Raw genomic sequence first — 20,693 nt, forward strand, 5'->3', positions numbered from 1 at the left:
AAACACTATTGAAAGCGTCATAAAAGAAAGGTTATGTTATACATTAGCAGGACAGTTGATTAGACTAGCTCCTGTAGCTACTTGAAAAATATAAACATCTAATTAACTTATATATCTAAGTTATTTCCAGACAGGATATTCAAAGTGCCACCTGGTTCTTTGAGCTGCTTATAAGTACAGTTAGAGAGAGAGAGAAATTAAAGAAGGAAAGATTTCATTTTTTAAGCAGAATTCATAAGAAATGTTTTCATCTCAGAACTTGGTGGTTTAGCAAATAAAACTATTTCTCATTCCTGTATTATTAGTCAGGAGAAATTTCTCAACCTAAGTAATGGTCTCAGGGCAAATATAAGATAACAGAATACTGCCTGTAAAATGTGGCTTTGCATTCAAGAACCTATAAAATCATTTGTTAAGACATTAGAAATAGGGTGGTGTCTCACAGACCCTTTCTCATAAAAAAAAAAAGGACTCATAATAATCTTAAGTGCGCGGCATATTGAACCTCTCAGCTTGACAATAGGAGTTTAAAAAATCTCAAGAGTCCAAAAACAAAAACTACATGATTATCTCAATTGACACAGAGAAGGCATTTGACAAAATTCAACAGCCCTTTATGCTAAAAACTCTCAATAAACTCGGTGTCGATGGAACATATCTCAAAGTAATAAAAGCTATTTATGACAAACCAACAGCCAATATCATACTGAATGGGCAAAAACTGGAAGCATTCCCTTTGAAATCCAGCACTAGACAAGGATGCCCTCTTTCACCACTCCTATTCAATATAGTACTGGAAGTTCTAGCCAGAGCAATCAGGCAAGAAAAAGAAATAAAGGGTATTCAAATAGGAAAGGTGGAAGCCAAATTGTCTCTATTTGCAGACGACATGATAGTATACCTAGAAGACCCCATCACCTCAGCCCAAAAACTCCTGAAACTGATAAGCAACTTCAGCAAAGTCTCAGGATATAAAATCAATGTGCAAAAATCACAAGCATTCCTACTCACCAATAACAGACTTAAAGAAAGCCAAATCAAGAACGAACTGCCATTCACAATTGCTACAAAAAGAATAAAATACCTTGGAATACAACTCACAAGGAACGTAAGGGACCTCTTCAAGGAGAACTACAAACCACTGCTCAACGAAATCAGAGAGGACACAAACAGATGGAGAAACATTCCATGTTCATGGTTAGGAAGAATTAATATTGTGAAAATGGCTATACTGCCCAAAGTAATTTACAGAATCAACGCTATCCCCATCAAGCTACCATTGACTTTCTTCACAGAACTGGAAAAAACCACCATGAACTTCATATGGAACCAAAAGAGAGCCCGCATAGCCAAGTCAATTCTAAGCAAAAAGAACACAGCGGGGGGCATCACACTACCGGATTTCAAACTATTCTACAAGGCTACAGTAATCAAAACAGCATGGTACTGGTACCAAAACAGAGATATAGACCAATGGAACAAAACAGAGGCACCGGAGGCAACACAACATATCTACAACTATACAGTCTTTGATAAACCTGACAAAAACAAGCAATGGGGAAAGGATTCCCTGTTTAACAAATGGTGTTGGGAAAACTGGCTAGCCATGTGCAGAAAGCAGAAACTGGACCCCTTCCTGACACCTTACACTAAAATTAACTCCAGATGGGTTAAAGACTTAAACACAAGACCTGGGATGATAAAAACCCTAGAAGGAAATCTAGGCAAAACCATTCAGGACATAGGAGTAGGCAAGGACTTCATGAACAAAGCACCAAAAGCATTGGCAACAAAAGCCAAAATAGACAAATGGGACCTAATGAAACTCCACAGCTTCTGCACGGCAAAAGAAACAGTCACTAGAGTGAATCGGCAACCAACAGAATGGGAAAAAATTTTTGCAGTCTACCCATCTGACAAAGGGCTGATATCCAGAATTTACAAAGAACTCATACAGATTTACAGGAAAAAAACAAACAAGCCCATTCAAAAATGGGCAAAGGATATGAACAGACACTTTACAAAAGAAGATATATATGAGGCCAACAATTATATGAAAAAATGCTCGTCGTCACTGGTCATCAAAGAGATGCAAATCAAAACCACATTGAGATACCATCTCACGCCAGTTAGAATGGCGATCATTAAAAAATCTGGAGACAACAGATGCTGGAGAGGATGTGGAGAAAAAGGAACACTTTTACACTGTTGGTGGGAGTGTAAATTAGTCCAACCATTGTGGAAGACAGTGTGGCGATTCCTCAAGGCCTTAGAAATAGAAATTCCATTTGACCCAGCAATCCCATTACTGGGTATATATCCAAAAGACTATAAATCGTTCTACTATAAGGACACATGTACACGAATGTTCATTGCAGCACTGTTTACAATAGCAAAGACCTGGAATCAACCCAAATGCCCATTGATAATAGACTGGATTGGAAAAATGTGGCACATATACACCATGGAATATTATGCAGCAATCAGAAATGATGAGTTTGTGTCGTTTGTAGGGACATGGATGAATCTGTAGAACATCATCCTCAGCAAACTGACACAAGAACAGAAAATGAAACACCGCATATTCTCACTCATAGGCGGGTGATGAAAAATGAGAACACATGGACACAGGGAGGGGAGTACTAAACACTGGGGTCTATTGGGGGAAAAGGGGAGGGCCAGTGGGAGGGGGAGGTGGGGAGGGATAACCTGGGGAGAAATGCCAAATGTGGGTGAAGGGGAGAAAGGAAGCAAAATACACTGCCATGTGTGTACCTATGCAACTGTCTTGCATGCTCTGCTCATGTACCACAAAACCTAAAATGCAATTAAAAAAAAAAAAAATCTCAAGAGTCGAGTCTTATAGCACTTTGACTCACAGTCTGAAAGTAGAGGTAGATTTTGTGGGTGTTGCTTTTGTCTAGTGGAGTAAATTAAAACTTGATATCTAGGAATTCCACAGAATTTTTAAAGGGGTTATATCAGCTTAAACTAAAATATAGCAGAAGTAATTCCGAATAAAATGAGGCTCCCAGACCTCTAACTTTGAGTACAAAGCAGGTTGATAAAGCGACCCATCTGTACACATGGAACTTTTTTTGTGTGAAAAGGAAGAATGACTCTAAGGAAACAGCTAAAGCCCAGTGCTTAAAGCCAAGAGAAATAGAAAGTGATCCAAGATTATGGCCGAACTGGGTCCTGATCAAGGAATCTGTGATATGTGCCTAGTTGGATTTCAGAATTGCTATGATATTGTCCCCACTGTTGAATGAGAGTGTCTACTGTAGTGTTTCTAACCCATTCTCACCTCACGTTGTATATTGAGAATGTGTTGGGGTGGTTAGAAACTTTCCTCTTTAGGTTACATGCCTTCAGATCAAGAGCTGCATGTACCTTCAGATCAGGAGTTACAGTCATGTCTGAAATGGATTTAAATGACAATACTCTAGACTCCAAAACAGAATCTGAGGCTATAATGGATGAGATGAGATCCTCGTGGTTCTCGGGGGTTAGAGGGATATATTTTGCATGTGGGGAGGAGCCCAAAGGCATATGACAATAAACTCTTGTTTTAGTGGCTCATAATGAACCATGCCTTCCAGTATTTATGCTCTAGTTTAGTACCCCCTCAGAATTTGGGTTGGCTCTGTCGCCCACTTTAAAAAGTAAAATGTGCTGGAAGCAATACTATGTCAGGTCTGGGCAGTGTCCACTTCTGAATTCTTAGAAGTAAGCTCCCACATGGGTCCAGCTATCTTAAGATCACCATGCTGTGAGGAAGCCCAAACTATCCGAGTAGAAAAGCCATGTGGATGGGAACCAAGACACCCATGCAACGCCCCTACCTGAACTCAGCTAACCTTCAGCACTGAGTTGCCCTCACCTGAGTGATATTTGTCAGTGAATTAGTTGAGCTATCTATGCAAATGTTATATGGGGTACAAATGGTCCTCCCCAAACTCTGTTCAAATTGCAGATTTATAAGAAAGTAGAATTTTAAGCTACTTTGGGATGTTTTGTTATAAAGCAATAGATAATTGAAACATCTTGAATTTCTACCTTGAGTTCTTTTTATTGCAGATAACATGTTGTCAGAAATTTCTTTGAGATCATGGGGGCAATGTCTCTTAATATATATTCCTTCATCTCTTTTTTGTTGGTGGTGCTTTCTTTATCCTCTCCAGCCCTCCCTCACCAGTTACCTATGTATTTGTTACTGTTGTGCCCTTTTTTTTTTTTTTTTTTGAGACGGAGTTTCGCTTTTATTACCCAGGCTGAAGTGCAATGGTGCGATCTCGGCTCACCGCAACCTCCGCCTCCTGGGTTCAGGCAATTCTCCTGCCTCAGCCTCCCGAGTAGCTGGGATTACAGGCATGCGCCACCATGCCCAGCTAATATTTTGTATTTTTAGTAGAGACGGGTTTCACCATGTTGACCAGGATGGACCCGATCTGTTGACCTCGTGATCCACCTGCCTCAGCCTCCCAAAGTGCTGGGATTACAGGCTTGAGCCACCACGCCGGGCCTGTTGTGCCCTTTCTAATTGTTACTAATCATCACATAATTTAACTAAGTTGTTGAATAACTTAGTAATTCAACTAAAATGAAGTATTGGCTTATAAATAAGAATGTGAAGTGATGTATGGAAAGGTTAAAGTATAATGGCTTTGTTTCAGGTTTCACTCCTGTGTTCTCTGCCCAGGGGTGATATCACCATGTGGGTTTCAGGATTTTGTGTGTTTCTGTGGCTCAGAAAGTAACCCTTAAAAGTTACAAAATCCTCTGCTTGTAATCCAGTGATTAACACTGTCCTTCCTGTTTTTCCCACCTCATCTTCAGCAATCCCTTTTAGTAGTAAGTAGATCATAGAATGTATTGTTCAAATGATCACAATGCCCCTATATGAAAGGGCTTCTTTTTTTATTTGCACTAGGATGGTAGGCATAAATGGGCAAATCAAGTCAGCAAGCCACATTGTTTGTAAGCTTGGGTTTTGGATAATATAAATGGTGTGCACCTTCTTGATTTCTACCTGCTTAGCTTTCCTGCTGTGGAAAAGAATAAGACTGTGTAGGGATAGTCACATGCTGAGGTTTGAATGTCTTTGTCTCCTTCAAAATTCATGTTGCAACTTAACTCCAAATGCAACAGTAGTAAGATGTGTGGCCTTTGGGAGGTGATTAAGTCAAGAGAGCTCTTCTCTCATGGATGGATTAACGCTCTTTTAAAAGCACTGGAGGGAAATAGCAAAGCCCCATTTTGCCTCTCCACCTTTTGCCATCTGAGGACATAGCAAGAGGGCACCATCTTGGAAGCAGGGAGCAGCCCTTACCAGACTCTTAACCTGCTGATGCTTTCATATTGGACTTCGCAACCTCCAGAACTGTGAGAAGTAAATTTCTGTTCTTTATAAATCACCTAGTCTAAGATATTTTGTTATAGCAGTGAAAACAGACTGAGGTACCTCACTTCTCCTTTGGCCTGCCTATGTCTCTACATATCTCTGTTTCCAGCAAAGAATTATTGCATTGACCTTTTTAAATGGGGTCATCTGCATATTGAAGGAATTCTATATCCTGCCTTATTTCGATGAAGGTTATGTATAGTTGTCAGTGACTTTCCTCATTTGGGGCCAGGTTACAAAGCACATGGCAGAGTTTGTGGTTTGTGGTTCAGAGCCTGTGATCTGGAATTTCCTTTATCTACCTTTATCATTACCATGGGGATATACTTTCCTTCTATTTTTGTTTTTTCAAATTGCTTTTCTGGGTTCAGAGGGAAAGAAGTGGAATTACCTATCTTTACTCTGTTACCATTAACTGGAAGACCACTATTTTGATATAGAGTTATGACCATGATATAGAGCCAAACAGAAGAAAACAGATTATAGTAAATTAGTTATGATATATATCCATTTGTGTTAAAAAATACATTTTGCATTCCTAACCTACTACTAAGAATATTTATTTCACTGCTAAACAAAGTTGTTTTGTGGAATAGAGAGGGTGTATATAATTGTGAAAATTTTGCAATGAGCATGAATTACTTTTATAACTCAGAAATCAATGAAGATAATTTCATTTTGGAGAGAACCAAAAAGGCTCAGGCTTCTGTGGCCCTTATTACATCATGGTGTTGAAGATCCATGCCACAAACAAGGTATATTGTGGTTAAGCATGAAATGCCCTTTCATTTTGACCTTGGTAGCCTTTCATTGAAAATTTCCCATCATGGACCTTACAGAAAATTCTCTTCCTGAGCTCAAGAAAAGCTAAAAGTTGCAAGGCAAGAAGCACTTTGATGCTGTAGGTTAAAGGCTACTAAGATAGGATTGAATTAACCACAATAACAGTAAAAAGAAAATCCCTTGTCTGTGGGGGTTGATGCATATTGTCTGGGCTTCTGAGTCCACAGTTGTCCTGTTGTCCTGACTCTATTTATTTCCCTGGCTCACATTACCATTACTCTGACCAATATCCACTGAGTTCTTCTGTCCTGGGACAGCATTAATATTTTAGCAATGGTAATCTATCCTTTGGCATATACAGAATGGAGGAGACAAGCAGTAAATCACAGCAATAAGCGTGTGCTGCCAGAGTTTCCTTGGAGGGCTTTACTGAGCACACCAAGAAATGGATTCATGAAACTTGGTGTGCTAGAGTGGAAAGTAAAACACAGAAATGAAATAGAGTGGTGCACACAGCTGTCACACTCATGTCAGAAATCTAGACAAGAAAGGGAGGCATCAGTGGCTCAAAAAGACCTTCCAGGGAAGAGAAGAGCTGCTATCACATGTCAAGAAGCTGACACAGGAACCAAGCTTGACAAGTCATTTTGATGCTGAGCTGGAAAATTCCTTGGAAATAAACACGTTGTTCAAAAAAGCTAAAAAAATCCAAATAAATATAGAGAAGAGAGCCAAGGGAGTGAATAAAAATGAGTAAATGAAGGATAATAATGGCTCCTGTACCCACTCCTGATAATAACCTGGACCTCAGCAAAGGCAGGTATTTGAGGTTAAGAGGTTGACTTGTGCAGTGAGAAAGATACGGCCAAAGAGCCAGGTGGACCTACACTGAGACCTACCTTGCCCACTTGCCGCTTGGATTTAGAATATTGGGAAAACAACTTTTCTCTGCTCTAGAAAAATTCTCAGTTGGTATTGTCTGGCTTCACTGACTCTGAGTTTGGATTTCTTTATCTGTAATATGCAGATAATAGTATTCTGTCCATGATGTCGTTTTGAAGATTAAATGTGGTAACAGTGATAACACCTGTAGTCTACAGAAATCATTCAGGATTGTTCAGTAAGTGCCAGTTCTCTGGAGCTTGTCCTCTGCCCCCAAGCTCTCTGGGGTGGAACACTTCTGTGCCTTGCCCTGACCTTTCTTCTCTTTCTGTTTCTCCTCTTCCTCTTTCTCCTTCCCCTGCTCTGTAAAGATAGTGAAGCCCTGAGCTGGCAGATAAATTGGACTCCCGCTCAGGTGAAGCAGAGAGAATTCTTGATGTATTTTTTCCGTAGCTGAGGAAGCAAGTTGCATTTGTGCTCCTGGATTCCATTACTAGGCTGGTCATATTTTATCTTCTCTTAAGTGGCAGCCAAATCCCTCCAGGTCAGGTCAACACAGACTCTGAATACAGGAGAGAGAGGCAGGTACTAAAGCTGGTCAGAAGTATTTATTTATCTTACAGCTGTACTATCTAAAAGAGGCACTAAAGTTTTCCAACCTGAGGCTGGGAGTTGCAGTTCTCCTCTGCAATGTCCTTTGAGCTTCAGGCATGTTTCCACTCAGCTGATTCTCCGTGATGCTTGTGGCCTTGTTCCTTTGCCCGGCTTTCATGACAGCACCTACCTTCTCAAAGCCATCATTAACTCCACATTGCCTATAAAATAGATCTCCAAATCCTTACCCAAGTATCCAGTGCCTGCTACTCTGACTCCAACTTACCCTTCACTTCATTTTCTACCATCCCTAAGCACTTGCCAGTCCAATACCAAACTATTCACTGTTTCCCACATACTTCTTATATTTTCCTGCCTCTGTGCCTTTTTGATGTGTCTGTAATACTCCTTTCTCCTCTTTCTCCTCCTCATTCCCATGGTCAAGTCATACTTGGTCTGCAAAGCCCACTGCCAATGTAAGCCATGAGGTTTTATTTGTGCACCTTTCCACTGAGGGTAATCCTGCCTTTCTCTGAACTCCTTTGGTTTTCTGTGAACAGAGCACCGATAATTGGTACTTAGATTTTTCTACTCTGTAGTACAGGCTTTTCTAAGCTTACTGTTCTTCCCTAATAGAATGTAGGCCCCTTGAAGAGAAGACTTGTGCCCTACCCCTACTGCTTTTCCTCACAGTGTCTAATATACTTTGGCAACTGGATGACTGAATTTGAGGACATTAGTTATCTGTTTTCATATATACAATTACTGATGACATAGGAGTTGTTACACCAAGGATGGCAAATTCCTGCCATGCATGCTCTCACAGCTCCTCTGGTCCTGGTGGAAAAATTCTCACACATTCACCCCAGTCAGGAAGTGGCTGCTTGGAGAAGTGGGTAGAGAAGGATTCTCAGGTTGTCTTGTGCCAGTGGGATGGAGTGCTGTGACTGATTGGTGATGTCTCCTATTATTGACGGATCGGAATTGACAGGAAGGTGGAAACATTATGTTTCCATATTGGTAAAAAGAAAGTACTGATAAATGGGATGGGCATACTTAAAATGAAAACTGAATCTCCTAAAATTATTAGGAGACAAGATAGAATTGGAGTCACCAAACTTAACTTTCCTTTGTACCTCTTCTACTTGAGAGCTAGTGGAAAATTATTTAATCTTCATTTTTCCACACGTCAACTGAGTTACTCTCACCTATTTTGCCCACCTCAGCCAAAGAAGTATTTTTTGGTGTTTTGATGGCAAAAGGAGATATATATGAGTATATCTGTTTATTTTATCTTAATTCTGATGACTTCCCTTTTGGCCTAGAAGCTTCTGGACTGTCCATGTCCAGCAATGTCCATGCTGACCTCCAGTTGAGGCACCTTAGGCCTAGCGGTGAGGCCATTTGAGATTAAAACCTTCTGACTAGAGAATGCTGCACTTAACTCTCTCTTACCAAGTGAGGCCACGGAAGTGAGAATGGACACAGCTCTCCTATTGTGTTTTGCACACACTGAATTTAATATCCAACCCGTTTGCCCTTATATCCAATTAAGGAATAAGTGGCTCATGAGGACAGGGTACAGTTCATCAATTCTGCATTTCTTCTTTGCATTTATTCCTCAACCTATTTATTAACAAACAAAAAACACCTAAAAAAATCACCTTTCCTCTTAAACAACACAATATTTCAATCCAAATGAAATTATTTTTTAAAAAATGGCATTAGTATATGTACAGTTTTCTCTCCAATGTCGTTTCCAACCCCAATAAGTAAGTTCTGTGCCATGGAGAAGTTATATGGAAATAAAACTAAGTGTATCCAAATTAGTTCATCATTTTTATGTTATTCTCTCCTTTAAGGTCTAAGAAATAACTCTACCTATTGACTCTTAAATATTAAACCCCTTTTATTGACCCTTTTATTGGCCATCTGCTTAATGTTAAGTGAAAGAGCCCTAAAAATGAGTCCAACATTTAAAATCTATTACAATTGCCCTTCAATGGGCAAGAGAGTAGACCTGTCTGTATCAAGTGCTCATGAAGTCAAATCTTGCGGGGCTTTTCTGATCTGGACTGGGAAGTCACCTCACCCTCCTTGGGCCTCCTGCTGAAATGGACTCATGCAAGTAGGAAACGTAAATTAAGTCAAAAGACTGGAGTTCTAGAAAATCTGCCATTCTTTACCCCTCTCCAAAGCCATAGAAGAAAATAAAACAGTAAAAGGAAAGAGATTTATGAAATGGCTAATGAAAACTAGTCACATAAGGACATGAAACCAAGAAAATCTGAATGGGCAAACTAAGCATCAGATATTAGAATGTTAAGGAGATAGTCGCTCTCCCTAGTTGTGTAAAGCTGGGTGGTTTCAGCACCTGCTGACTGGTCGCCTCATGCCCCTACACAGAGAGACTTGGAAGGCAGTAAAGACCTCTGAAGGGCACTTATCACCATCACATAGTAGGATACTTTGTGATCTGGAAAAATTACTTGATTGGATGCTTTAGTGATTACAATATTGATTTGTTCCTCCTGCCACATTTGTTACATCTGTGTTAGCATCTCAGGGAAAACAATACAGTTGTGATTTGTTACCTGTATTGTTTTCAGGATAAAAACTGGATGAATTCCTGGGTGTGTGTATTTTTCTCTCATCAGGTGAAGCTGTTACTCAATAATTAACATTAGGTTTAGATATTGGGTTTAAGAAATAAACAAAGTACTTGATTGTTTTTTTTGACACCTTCATTATGGGGAAGAACTTTAGGGGAAGGCGGGAGAAAGGACTTTTTAAGAAATTGCTATACAACATGGTGAAGAAATCTCTCTGTGATTATAAAAACATAAAAGAATAGTTGGATGATGAGGCCATTTGATTCTCCCGGGAACTCTACTGACATTTCTGATAATGGAGAAGGGTTTCTGTGTGAATCTCAGAAATATTCTGTAATTTTTTGCCTCTTCTCTCTTCATCTCAATGGGTTCCTGGCCAAGCCCCAACCAGGCACTGAGAGAGAGGCTGGGTCTCAGCACACTATCAAGATGAAGTGAAATACCAGATGTGTCCCAAATACTGTCTGAAATCTCCAGGGAAGTTAGAAGAAAAACTTCAGAGCTGTCTACTTTGTGAACAAAAAAATCCTCAAATTAAGCCATCCAGGGTAGCTTCTGAGCAACTCTCAGTGCTTGTCTCTTATAGCACGGCTGAGAAATCCTGTTCCAGTCAATGTGGGTCTCTATGGGAAGGTGCTGAGGGTGTTTGGGGAAGGTCACATTTCAAGTGGAAAGTTGAAAATTTTCACAGTATGGAAAAAAGAGAACCACTGTCCACAGAAGACAGGTCTTCATTAGTCTTAACTAAAATATTGACATTTCAATTGGGCTTTTGGTAGTAATTGCTCTGTTGCACAAATACAAAATGTCCAGCCAGGCCAGCACTTAGAACTCCTGTCCTAGATGCTTAAAAGTTACTAACTAAAACTAGATGGCTTTTTAAAAGAATTAGAAAACAAGATACACACTGGGAGAATATGTTTGCAAATGACAGCTGGAAAGGACTGTTATTCAAAATTCACAGACAAAAAACTCTTAAAACTCAACAATAAGAAAACCAGAAATCCAATTAAAAAATAGGCAAAATACCTGGACCTCAAAGAAAATACAGAGATGGCAAAGAAGCATATGAAAAATGAAAAGATGCTTGATATAGTATGTCATTAGGCAAAGGAAACTGCAAATTAAAACAACAATTAGATACCACTATGTACTTATTAGAATGGCCTAAGTCCGTAACACTGGTAACACCAAATGTTGGTGAGGATGTGGGGCAACAGGAACTCCTACTCATTGCTGGTGGAATTACAAAATGGTACCATCACTTTGAAAGATGTTTTGATAGTTTCTTACAAAACAAAATGGACTCTTATGCAATCCAGCAATTTCACTCCTTGATATTTTTCCAAAGGAGTTGAAAACATGTGTCTATGCAAAAAACCTGCATGCAGATGTTCATAGCATCTTTATTCTTAAATCCAAATATTTGGAAGTAACCAAGATGTCCTCTAATAAATGAATAGTTAAATAAAATATGGTAAATCCAGACAATGCAATATTATTCAGTACAAAAAGAAATGAGCTATTAAGCCATGAAAAGACATAGAGAAACTTTAAATGTACATTACTAAGTGAAAGAAGCCATTCTGAAAAGGTTACATACTGTATGATTCTAACTATGTTACACTTTGGAAGAGGTGAAACTGTGGAGACAGTAAAAAGATCAGTAGTTTCCAGGGATTGGAGGAAGCAGGAACAGAGGGCACTTAGAATAGTGAAACTACTTTGGATGGTACTAAAACAATGGATACTTGTCATTACACATTTGTCCAAACCCACATAATGTACAACTAAAGACACTGCAAGATGCCTCTTCTTTACTGTGCATGGGAGTTTTTAAGATCATTTTCCTTGCTTCAAGCCCCCAGCCCAATTCTTCACACAGAGTAGGTGCTCCAGCATGCTTGACAAATGACTACACAAATGCTTCATTCTCTCCATAGCTCATAACACAGGAAATTTAGGATGTAGACTGAAAGGGTGTGATTAACATCTGGAAAGCAATATTCTTTAGTCAATGAAAGAATAGAAGGGAGCAGAACGTTCTGAATGGCTGAACACCAGACTTTTCCATGTGTCATTTCATTCCTTCTCAAGACTGCCCTCCAAAATAACTTCCATTAGACACACTGAGCAGATGAGTAGCTGGAGTTCAGATAATTTACATATCCTGCTCAGAGTCATAGGGCTAGTGTGGGAAAGGCCAGAATTGCCACCTACCTATCTGACACAACACCCATGCCCTTTCTTTCTTTCTTATTTTTAAATTATACTTTAAGTTCTGGGTTACATGTGCAGATTGTGTAGGCTTGTTACAATAGGTATACAGATGCCATGGTGGTTTGCTGCCTCCATCCCCCTGTCACCTACATTAGGTATTTCTCCTAATGTTATCCCTCCCCAATCTCCCCACCCCCTGATAACCCTCCTGTAACCCTCCTTCCCCCCCAACAAACCCCAGTGTGTGATATTCACCTCCCTGTGTCCATGTGTTCTCATCGTTCAACACCCACTTATTAGTGTGAACATGTGGTGTCAGTTTGCTGAGAATGATGGTTTCCAGATTCCTCCATGTACCTACAAAGGACATGAACTCATCCTTTTTTTATGGCTGCATAGTATTCCATGGTGTATATGTACCACATTTTCTTTATAGGACAATGTATAATCCTTTGGGTATATACTCAGTAATGGGATTGCTGGGTCAAATGGTATTTCTATTTCTAGATCCTAGAGGAGTCATCACAGTGTCTTCCACAATGGTTGAACTAATTTCCACTCCCACCAACAGTGTAAAAGTGTTCCTATTTCTCCACATTCTCTCCAGCATCTGTTGTCTCCACATTTTTTAGTGATCACCATTCTAACTGGTGTGAGATGGTACCTCAATGTGGTTTTGATTTGCATTTCTCTAATGACCAATGATGATGAGCATTTTTTCATATGTTCATTGGCTGCATAAACATCTTCCTTTGAAAAGTGCCTGTTCATATCTTTCACCCACTTTTTGATGGGGTCTTTTTTTTTTTCTTATAAATCTGTTTTAGTTCTTTGTAGATTCTGGATATTAGCCCTTTGTCAGATGGGTGGGTTGCAAAAATTTGTTTCTATTCTGTTGGTTGCCAGTTCACTGTAATGATAGTTTCTTTTGCTGTGCAGAAGCTCTTCAGTTTAATTAGATCCCATTTGTCTATTTTGGCTTTTGTTGCCATTGCTTTTGGTGTTTCAGTCGTGAAGTCCTTGCCTATGCCTACATCCTGAATGATATTGCCTAGGTTTCCTTTTCATACTCTGTGTCTCCTGACTGTAGAATAGTCTTTATCCAGAGCAGCACCATTCAATATAAGACAAGCCACAAAGGTGAACCACATATGTCTTTTTAAATTTTCTAATAGCAATATTAAAAAGATAAAAAGAACTGATGGAACTAATTTTAATGTTATTTAAATTAACCTAGTATAACCAAATTATTATCATTTAAACATTCAGCCAATTAAAAAAATCTCAAAAGCTCTTTTACATTGTTGTCTTCATGCTAAGTTTTCAAAATCTGGTGTGTATGAAACATTGACAGCCCATCTCAATTAGGACCAACCACATTTCAAGTGAGACATGCAGCTCATGGGGACTGGATGGACAGTGAAAATCTAGACAATTAGTTGTGCTATAAGGGCACTTGCTTGGGTTGATGTGGGGAAACTTGGTGTTGGTAATTCAGGAAGAGGTGACAATCTGAAGGGCAGCTAGGCAGTTTGGTGCCAAGAAAATGTATTCATTCATTTCAGAAACTACTGAGTATTTACTTCAGCCAGACACTGTTCTAGGCCCTAGGATAGAGAGGTGAACAAATCCAAGTGCTTCCACTAATGGACTCTACATTCTAGTAGAGAAGACAGACAACAAGCAAATAAACACATAATGTAAGTGTTTTGAGAAAAATGATGTCAGAAAGCAGATAGAATGTGTCAAGAACTATTTTTGATGCATTAACAAGGAGGGGTCTTTCTGAAGAAATGATATTTGAGTACCAGTTGAATGAAGCCAACATATGAATATCTGAGGAAAGGGTGTTTTTGGCAGCAGGAACCTGAAGATGGCAACAGGCTGAGTACGTTCTGGGAGTAGCAAGGCCAGGCCCATGTTGGAGGAAAGGGCTGATGGTGAGGAAAAACTCAAGGATGAGTCTGGAGTTGGCTTATGTGAGGGCTCATACAGTGGGGTAAGGACTATTCCAGTATGGTGGGAAGTCTTCATAGAATTTTGAGTCAGGGACTGAGGTTCTGTGATCTACATACTCTATAAAGGGTAATCCTGGCCACAGTATAAAGAATACACTGGGGTTAGAGTAGCATAGGGTGGGCAATGACAGGTTTTTACTGCAGGAAATGTGTAGAACTCTGAGGAATGTGTCCAACTATCTTGGAATGAGGATGAGCAAACAATGGACAAGATTCAATTCTCATGGCACAGCTATACTAACTGTTAGTTTATATGCTATATAGATACAAGCTGATGATCAGAGACCATTTCTCACATTACACAGTTGAATGATATGAAATGAATGATCAAGACAGGATCTCAGACAGAGAATTACATGAGGGCCAGTTGCCAAAGCTGGGGTAGGATGGCTTCCAGAAGACAAGAATTTGATTAGGAACCCAGAAATGCCAGACCCTGCCTCAGCCCAACTACATCTCTTCTCTTGGAAGGACCCAAGGAAGGCTGAATTTCAAAAAATGACATGTGGGAAGTAAGAGTAGTACTTCATTGTTACAGACTTTGTATTAAAAGCTTCGATGTAGAAATACTGGGTTAAAAATGGTGCAAGAGTCATGAAAGTGGATTCCCCTCTCTTAGACACAAATCTTGGAATCTTATGAAAACAGATGAGAGCAGCCCTTTAATAGAATGTCAGCTTTTTAAGGTCTGGGATCTTATCTTGTTCATAGCCATATCCCTAGAGATAGAACATCTAATACATGCTCAATATTCGTTGCATCCATCCACCCATTGATTTGGCAACTCCTACATCTAAGGAACATCTTTACCAGGCACTGGGCTACAGCAGGGAGGAGACATGGCCATTGCATTCTGAATTCATAGTCTGCCATCAGAAATAGGCTTTAGCTACAAGATGGCAAGTTCTTCAGAGAGGAAGGACTGCTTTCTCAGAGAGCATGCAAGAGGATTCCCAAATCCAGGCAAGGAAGGGTTGGAAGCCTTCCCTGAGGCAATGGTTTATGCCCAGATCTTTGTTGGGTTTAGAATGGGAGATTTCTGGCATTTGGAAACAGTAAAAATACACTCTGTTGGTGAACTGGCTGGAATTATGTAGGTAGCTTGAATGCAGAACTGAATATTTAGAATGATAGAATAATTATTAGTTAGCAAATAAATGATGATAAAGCCTCATTAATATGTATAACCTATTCTTTTCCTAAATTTGGTAAAATGAAAAGCAGGAGTATATGTTCATTTTAAAAACTCTACATTCATACCATTCATTTGTGTAATATGGCATCTAATACCTGATTATCATAATTTTACTTGAATAATAAATAAATTAGACAGGGGAAAAATTAAAACCTTTCATATTAGACACAGTTGTAATTCTTTTACTGTGACATTCACAGTTAAATTCTTAATTAAGCCTGCATGCTTTTTTTTTTTTTACAGAAGTACATTTTGTAGATATAGTTAACTTTTTAGTATTTGCATCCATGAGAGGAAAGAGCAGCAGAGGTAATTCCCCAGAACCAAAGTTTAAAATCCTTCTCCACTGGGCTGTGTCTATCCTGTACAATGCCTGATATTTGCTTTCCTAAATGATGCTCTTTATGGGATAATATTAACATATGTTTGCATATCCAGAAAAGAAAGAAAATAGCTGATATAAATCAGCAGAAAGAACATGGTAGGGGCTGAGTGATGGAGAAGTCTTATGGGATTGACATTATTTTTCAGTGATAATGTGTAATTGCCTAGCCTGTACATCATAAGTTGAAATAAAAGATGATAGTTTTCTGTTTCCTTCCCTCCTTCCTCCCTCCCTTCCTTTCTTCCTTCCTTCTTTCCTTTCTGCCTCCCTCCCTTTCTTCCTTCTTCCCTTCCTGCCCCCACTTCCTTCCTTTTTTCTTTCTGTAACCTCAATTTATTTATTATATTTCCCAAAATGTTGTGTCAACAAGGACACATAAATCCATCCAAGTTCAGATAAAACCTTAATAATAAACTTGGGGAAGTAGTTTATCAATATGATCATCTCTGTGGGAACTAAATACTCCAGTCCATTTCTAGCCTAAAATCCTCTAGACACATGATCATAAACTTGAGGAGGACAGCCTCCTGCTGTGCATGTTGATACCTAATACAATTGTTTTGGAAAATTACAGAGAATTCAGCAAGCATCTTCAGTCATGGTAGGGCATTTTGCTGTGTTTGTTGCTGTCATCATCATAAAGATTACAAACGATCTCCCTGCCGCTTGGTGTGCATCTTCTAGGATCAAGCATCAAAACAAAGATGGCAGAAATGCATTCAGAGCCCCACTTTATGAATTTACTTTGCTTATTGCCTTTCTTTTCTTGGAAATGTAATTGCTTTGGAATTACCAGGATCATGATGAAAAGCATGCCATCAAGAAAGTAAGCCATTGAGTGGGGAAATGTGATAAAGTCATTTTAAGTTTGACAGAAATTTGGGGTTTTTCTGATCCACAACTTCTGGGTAATTGCTTCAGTCTTTGCAAAGTCAGAGGGAATACGTTCATGCATTTGTTGTTGATATTGTTGTTCAAAACACACAACAGATATGCTGGTTCATTACCAGAAGACTAGAAATCGTTGGAATAATACGGCATCTCTAAACACAACTACATAATGCTATCATCACAGAAATATAATTGTTCTGAGTTTGATTGTGAAACAATAAAAGAAGAGAGAAAATAATGGATCAAGGTATCAAATTCTAAACAGACATTAGGTTAGGCCGAACTTCTCCTTCATTTCAGCAACAGCAATCTTAAATGCCCATTTAGCTCATAAAAATTTAGCAAAATATTATTTTCAGTAGCTGTACAAAACATCATAAAAGTTGCAAAGCATTTTTTGGGGGGGTATGAAGTATACACTTCTGAGAATAAAAGCGTGTAGATGTATACACACAAACACATCCACACACTGGAAATCTCCTCCTTGTTATTCTTTTGGTACTGTGTAAATGCAAAGATGTAGACTTAGTTGGGTTCCAAGATAGGTTTTTTTGATTGCAAGTAACAAAAATGGATTTTGGCTAATGTAGACAAGGAGAAATATGCTGGAAGGAATGGGATTGCTTACAGCGATCCCTTCAGTGGGAGGCTGAAGAAGCAGGCTTGGAAAAGCGCAAGAATCAAGGCAGTTCTAGTTAACAGGAATTATTTTGCAGCAGCATCAGAGTGCCAAGACTCCTGAGTGAGCCACAGCCATTTTCATTCTGTTCAATCCTTGGTCTAAATTGAGATTCCCAGAAGGGAGTGTTCAATTGACTTCTTTACTCACAAGCTCATCCTTGGAAGGAGAGAGTGGGATACTTCCATCAACTGTCCCACCAGACTGTATCCAATGGAGGAGGATGGATCCCTGAAAGGATGGACACTGGGTAGCCAAAAACAGTAAACCCAAACAGTCAACAGTGTGAGGGTAAGTTTTATTCACCTTAACCCTGAGTGGAGAACTGACCATCTCCTCTTAGAACATTTCCAAAGTACAAGCAGAACTTGGCATGACGTCATGAATCTGAAGACTAGAGTCTCAAACTACTCAGTTTTGTGACTTTTTTTTTTTTTTTTTTTTTTGAGACAGAGTTTCACTCTTGTTACCCAGGCTGGAGTGCAATGGCGCGATCTCTGCTCACCGCAACCTCCACCTCCTGGGTTCAGGCAATTCTCCTGCCTCAGCCTCCTGAGTAGCTGGGATTACAGGCACACGCCACCGTGCCCAGCTGAGTTTTTGTATTTTTAGTAGAGACGGGGTTTCACCATGTTGACCAGGATAGTCTCGATCTCTTGACCTCGTGATCCACCCGCCTCGGCCTCCCAAAGTGCTGGGATTACAGGTGTGAGCCACCGCGCCCGGCCCAGTTTTGTGACTTTTTGCAACACTCTTATCTTTGTTGCATCTTAGGTTCCCCATCTTACCTATCTCACAAAGTTATCATAGACACAAAGGGCAATCTATGTTAAAGTATATGAAAGCACTTTGTGAAAGTTTACAGTGGTTTCCCAGTGTTCCTGTGCATTTGAGAATCCTCTAATAGTGACTGCAAGAGCCTAGAGAGAGACACAGAGACCTAGGAGCAGGTCTGAGGTCCTAAGCATGCCCTGGCTAATGAGCTCAATGTCCACCCCATGAATGTGTGTCCCTGCCAGATTAGATGCGTGAAATGCCTGTGTACCCACCAGACTTAGGGCATACCTTGTAAAGCAAAGTCTTTACTTTCCTTTTTCTAAAATGATGTTCCATGTTGCTTGTTCCCAGCAGTCTGTAAGCTTCAGGAATCTCCCTGGATTTTTGGTACTTAAATAATACATGAAAAACATACACAGAGAGGTCATATTTTATTGGAGAAATATGTCCCTAGAGTTCTTATATAATTCAAAATTTACCTATTCAAAGAATAATATCAACAGAAAATGGGAGGGTGTTTGTTTGCCAGCTAAATGAGTGTTCCCATGTAACCCTACCATAAACTCTGTTTACAGTTCACTTGCCTTCTTTATGCTAAGATTAATTTATATGATGGCCAACAAAACTTAATTGGGTAGGAAGAGGTTGCATTATTTCAAATTTTGTACATTAAGAGAGGCTCACGATATTATATGTCACATAATTTTGAATTCATGTAATTTATGCAATGTGGTGTCACTGTAATTTAGGGCCATGTTTACTTTCTGCAATGCCCAACACACTACCACTGTCAAACATATGCTATTTAGTACATGTATAAGGCGGAAGCCTGTGAGGCTTGGGTACTATAATGTACATTTCACCTTTACCCACCTATAGAACATATTGGTTTTAGTAAACCTGGGCACTGGTGTCTGATGGCGGTGTCCTGTTTTCACACAGGCAACTCTTGTGAATCGAATGAAGTTTTCATTTCCACACTGGGCCGATTTCTCAGTTGTGAAATGAGTTTCTCTGCTTTTGCTAAGGGGTTGAGCAATACAAGTCAAGGGAGAAAACCTCACCTAGATTTCCTTGGTTAGTTTCAAGGAAGCCTTTACACTAAGAAAGCCATTGCCATAGGGCTGATGGAGGAAACACTGAAAGTGTGTATATATATGCAGTACCTACTCTGCTAGTGCAGCCTGGGGCACTGGCCCACAGGGTCCTTGCAACAAACCTTTGAAGTCCTCATGTTCATTCTTGTTAATAAGGCAACTGAGGCCCCTAAGAATCAACTCACTGCCCGAAGTCCCACTGCTGGTACATAGTAACACTGGGCCCACTACAAAACTGTGTCATCATTCACAAGCAACCCAGGTTCTCCTTTGAAGGGAAGACCTTTAAGCCTTTTTACAGAGGAGCGCCTGGGACCTTTTCTCTTGTTTTCTCTCATATGATCTCCCTTCCATATATTTTCATGTTATTTTCTAAAAACAATTCTCAGTGCTCTACCCACAAAATTCATTTTTTTTCAAGAAATGATTAGGTGTTTTGTCAAATAAATAAAGCCCTAAGACTCTGTGTGAGGTAAAGGAAAAGCATTACATTCCAAAAAGAGGTGGCTATACAAATTGCCTGAAAAATGTTTAATAGGACAGTAGGATAATTCTTGGATGAATATACATCTTTCAGGTGAAATGCTCTTTGGTGTAGTTACATGAGCATGGCATAGATGAATTCTAAAATAATTTTCTAGATTTCCCTGCCTGTATCCTTGGCTCTGACTGGAATCTTTCCTCCAACTTTGGTAATCTCTCTTCTTTTGGTGTGTGTTTCAGTATGACCTTGTCTAATGTTGCACTGGGAACTTAATAAATGAAGCTGTTCTTCTCAGTTATTCATGATGTTGTCCACCCAGATTCTGTCACTTCCTGAAATAAAAATAATCTCTTCATAGTCTACAAAGCACTTTCTGCCTACCTGATCTCATTCCATCCTCTCAGTGCCCTCTGGCTTAGAGATAGTATAAATATCACCCCCTTTGGCTGGGCGCGGTGGCTCAAGCCTGTAATCCCAGCACTTTGGGAGGCCAAGGCGGGTGGATCACGAGGTCAAGAGATCGAGACCATCCTGGTCAACATGGTGAAACCCTGTCTCTACTAAAGATACAAAAAATTAGCTGGGCATGGTGGCGCATGACTGTAATCCCAGCTACTCGGGAGGCTGAGGCAGGAGAATTGCCTGAACCCAGGAGGCGGAGGTTGCAGTGAG

This window comes from Callithrix jacchus, chromosome 15 (assembly GCF_049354715.1).
Source record: "Callithrix jacchus isolate 240 chromosome 15, calJac240_pri, whole genome shotgun sequence".
Classification (NCBI taxonomy): domain Eukaryota; kingdom Metazoa; phylum Chordata; class Mammalia; order Primates; family Cebidae; genus Callithrix; species Callithrix jacchus.